Below are 3,234 nucleotides of genomic sequence, written 5' to 3'. Positions count from 1 at the left end.
AAATTCAATTAAAGTCCAAAAACATTTTTCCATAAATTGTTATATCCAAATATAGTTAAACAATCTCCCCCTTTTTGATATAACAAAACATTTGAAAATTGTTGAAAAGTTGTTTTTGGCAAAACTCCCCCTTAATAAAATGTCTAATGAAAAAGACACCAATTGTTACCAATTGTTGGAAAATATATGAAAATGTTCAGCTCCCTCTTTTTCATTAAGAAATTAAAATTTTCAAACCATACTTTTTTTATTGTTGAACTATATTTTGATATAACAATTTATGGAAAAATGTTCTTGGACTTGAGGTGAATTTATTCAAAGTTTTAAAAGGTTTAAAAAATAATTAAAAGTCTATTTAAAATATGAATTGAGCAAAAATTACAAGTAGTACCGATACTGTTCTTTGCAGTATCGATACTAAATGAATGGGTATCGATACCTTAGGCAAAGGTAGTACCGATACCATCAAGGTAGTACCGATACTACCATAAAGGCTCAAAACATCGAATGCAAAATGGGTACCGATACCATGCAAGGGTATCGATATCATAGTGCAAAGTAGTATCAATACCCCTTATATAGTATCGATACTACAAGGCTAGCAATGACTAGCAACAACTAGTTAAATTTGAAATTAACAAAGGTTGTACCGATACCCTATAGAGGAGTATCGATACTTCTAGTTCTGGACAGCCTTATTTTGCAGAAAATTAATCCCCAACGGCTAGATACGACTTCAAACTCATTTCAAGCTATAAAAACAAGCTGAGGACACTTGAAGAATGTATAGAACAACTATTTAAGCAATCAAACACAAGAGAAGTGTTTTTCAATCTTATTTCATCTTTCTCTTGTAAATATTTTATTCTAGCTTAATTCTTGTAAACACCTACCTTAGATAGGTTTTCTTGTTTACATTTCCTTTCATTGTAAAGGGGTTTTGGTTCTAGCTGAGCCTGCTAAAAGCTAGGGAAAGGTTCTAGTTTAGCCTGTGAAAAGTTAGGGAGTTTGTAAAGGTTATCTCTTTGTCCTTGAAAAAGAAAGAACAAATTAGTGAATTTGTTAGAAAATGCTTGGTGAGGAGCTACGGTAGTGGATGTAGACTTGGTTGAGAATTCGAACCACTAAAAATCACTGTGCAATTCTTTATCTTTCAATCTCCTTACTCCCTAAACACAAAAACTGATCCCAACCCTCTTTACAAACCATTCCGGTTATCGATTCGAGCTTCAACAAATCCCAAAACTGTTGACCGTCGTTTATTTTTTTGAAGACCTTCATCCTGATTTTTTTTTGATGTTCTGGGTCTAATTTTGCAATCCGTTTTTCCAAATTCTTACTTGAAAGCTCTGAATCAAACCCGTTAATCCAAAATTGCTTAGTATTTTTATAATTTTTGCTTATTTATTTGGGATTTGATTATGGAATTGATACGAGGATATATTTTTATAAAGGTGCTTGTGTTTCTCCCGATCGAGGGTCAATTAGATCCAGTACTTCCCGTCTGTCAGATTTGCTCGATCCGCGTTCTTCAAGAGTTACTCGTGTGCTTCTGTAATTTCTTTAAATAGAGGTTATTATTATTCATATTAGGATTCTGATATAGATTTTTCAATTCGTAGGATATAGCGCTGCCGTTGATCTTGATCAGCAGACTCAGTAGTAGGCTTCTTTATTAGACTACTCAGATTGGTACAGGTGTGTTTCCTGATGGTGTTACATTACTGTTTTAAATTATTTATCTTGAATGTTTTAGATTTCTGATGATACTGAATATTTTTAAAAGACGATAACTGATTTTCTAAGTACTTTTTATCTGATATCTGATGTACTTTATATTTATGATATGATCTCTGGTAATTGTATTTATGTCTCTGATTTTTTAGTATGAAATATTTTCAGATGGATCAAACTATCGTTTTCACTCCAATATATACATGTTTATTACTTTCATTGGGTTGTTATTAGATGAAGTATATCATGCCTAGTCTATAACTTGTAAGACCTTACCATAGTCTCCTCTGCTTTGTGCACAGGGTAAGTCCTTACCGCATGTCCTTATGCTATATGTATAAGGCTCTTATCAAATGTACAGGTGGGTGTATGGTTCTGGGAAACCTACACATTCTGGTGATCAGATGAGGGTAATGTTCATAATTTTAAAACATGTTTGATGAACTGTTTTTTTAAGTATTTTATCTGTATGTTTTTATACATTGTAAGGAGCACAATGAGTTTTTTTTATCTCATTCTGTAAATTTTAACATTTTCAAACAGTATCAGACCGTAAACTAGCAGACTTGGCATCAAGAGGACCGAATACTCCTATTTTTGTATCACTGTATATCTCTATATGTCTTTAGTTATACTTTGGTGACACATGTTTTTGCTACTGTCTTGGTATATTTGTATTATCGTTATTTTGTTCTATATATGTTTTATGTGATTTTATGATATATATATATATATATATATGTTTATCGTATGAATCTTTCTTATGGTTAATTTCATATTATACTATTATATGGATTTTATCGTTGTTTAAATATGAAAAGAATTTCTGAATACGATATGTAACCACGTAGATTTGGTTATAACGTCTAAGCCGAGACTAGGGAGTTACATTTGGTGGTATCAGAGCCTTCAATTTTAAACACTCGGACTGTGGATGAGTCTCAAAATCTGGATTTTCAAGATATTTTAGATATTTTCAAAAAATCGGGTCAAATTTATATTTATATATATATGTTTATCATATTAATCTTTCTTATGACTAATTTCATATTATACTATTATATGGATTTTATCGTTGTTTAAATATGAAAATAATTTCTGAATACGACATGTAACCACCTAGATTTGGTCATAACGTCCAAACCGGGACTAGGGAGTTACATTTGGTGGTATCAGAGCCTTCAATTTTAAACACTCGGACTGTAGATGAGTCTAAAAATCTGGATTTTCAAGATATTTTATATAATTTCAAAAAATCGTGTCAAATTTATATATATATATATATATATATATATGTGTGTGTGTGTGTGTGTGTGTGTGTTTATCGTATGAATCTTTCTTATGGATAATTTCGAGATTCCTGATGTTAGTCTAACTTAGGTTCAAATTCCTATGTGTTGCATTTCATTCTAGAGGATTTAATATTCTGATTGAGAATATTGAGTGTTCGGTGATAGTTCAGAGTCCCGTTGGTCAGTCCATAGAGTTAGATCGTATTTT

This window comes from Hibiscus syriacus, unplaced genomic scaffold (genome assembly GCF_006381635.1).
Source record: "Hibiscus syriacus cultivar Baekdansim isolate YM2019G1 unplaced genomic scaffold, ASM638163v2 tig00008146_pilon, whole genome shotgun sequence".
Lineage (NCBI taxonomy): Eukaryota > Viridiplantae > Streptophyta > Magnoliopsida > Malvales > Malvaceae > Hibiscus > Hibiscus syriacus.
The sequence above is the reverse complement of the archived record's forward strand: the minus strand, read 5'-3'. Positions refer to the sequence as shown.